This window comes from Melozone crissalis, unplaced genomic scaffold (assembly GCF_028551555.1).
Source record: "Melozone crissalis strain CALT ecotype California unplaced genomic scaffold, PUWL_Pcris_2 ptg000004l_1, whole genome shotgun sequence".
Lineage (NCBI taxonomy): Eukaryota > Metazoa > Chordata > Aves > Passeriformes > Passerellidae > Melozone > Melozone crissalis.
In genome coordinates this window covers 3,251,590-3,253,272 of record NW_026535782.1, presented here as the reverse complement: position 1 = coordinate 3,253,272, position 1,683 = coordinate 3,251,590, and positions in this window count along the sequence as shown.

Here is a 1,683-nt window from a genome sequence, read left to right as displayed (position 1 = left end):
GCTCTAACTTCAGCTGGCAAATAATTACCACACAACCACTTGCTCACACACACTCGAAAACCTGCTGTGAATGAGGAAAAGGTACAGTCCATGTCTTGATATTAGAACAGTTTAATATCACAAAAAAGTAAAATATAATAATAATAATAATAATAATAATAATAATAATAATAATAATAATAATAATGAAGTAATAGTAAGGAGAACGAAAAAGAGAGAGAGGAATACAACCTAGAAAAAACAAGGGATGCTCAATGCAGCTGCTCATTGCCTGCCAGGGACCAATTCCCAGTCCATCCCTGAGCAGTGATCAAACCTTCCTGGCCAATCTCCCCCAGTTTCTTTACTGGGCACGATGTTCCATGTTATGGAATATCCCTTTGACCAATTCAAACCAGTTGTCCTTGCCATGCATGCATCTTGTGGCATCTCTTACTGGCAGAGCATGAGATGCTGCAAAGTCCTTGATGTAGGATCAGCACCCCTGAGCAACAGCTAAACCATCACTGTGCTATCATTATTCTTACACTAAATGCAAGACTCAGCACTGGGACAGCCACTAGGAAGAAAATTAACCCTAACCAGGGAAAAGTCCCATTCTATTTAAAATAGTCAAATATTTCCTGTAGCTAGTCACAATAAATCAACAGAGTTAAGGGAGAGCAGTTCTACATTAGCAAGATCTTTGTGTAGAGAATGGTGCTCTGTGCCAAAGTCCCAAGGATGTGTTTTTGTCATGAGAACTGGTGGGTTTACATCTGCTCTGCAGTGGTAGAAGTTACTGCTGCCATTTCTGTTGAGTAGCAGGATTATTAATTGCTTTTTAAGAAAGTCTCATATTTAATTGTAAACCAAAATTGTTTCAACTTGCCTTTGTGCCTTATGCAGAAACTGACAGTCATTATAATTTTTTTTTCTCCTTAGGGATTTGGAAAATTTGCCTCCATCTTACTGTGTTTAATTTTAATTTTAATTTTTCTAAAACTGGGAATTTTGTCAATTTTTTATGTGTGCAGTTTTATGCATATGTCCCTCAGATCTTCCAACAAAACAATATCATTAAACATTCAGATTTGCACTGCTCTTCATTATATACCATCTAAGTCTGGGGAGTTTGCTTTTGCTGAATAAATGTCAGGTCACTTTCAGTTGTTTATGTAGCATACAGAATACAAAACAGAACATAAATTATGTATTGATACTGTTTAAAGCTATAGTTTTCTTTAGGCCTCAATTATAAATTCTTTTTCATCCTGTATCACTAGAAGACACAGGATATTGAGGAGTCCCCAGTTTGCTAAGAAGTGCTGATTCCTGTTCTAGTGGAAGATGTTACTGCTTATGGCACAGGGGTTGGAACTTTAGATGATCTTTAAGGTCTCTTCCAAACCAAAGAATTCTATGATTTTATGATATTGATTTAAATAGGAATGTGACTTTGATTCCAGCAGGGTTTATCAGCAGCTGTCATCTTTGTAGAACAAGATGGTTTTTTTTAAATCTCCTTATGGTATCTGGAAGGTCTGTGTTGGTCTGCAGTGCTTAGACTGTTCCCACCACTCCACTGATACTGATGCCTAACTGATATTGCTTCTTACCTAGAGGATTTCTTTTTCTATTTCAGTCATCACATCAGATGAAGAGAGGAAAGAGGACTGAAGCTCTGAGCAAGGGGATGAATGG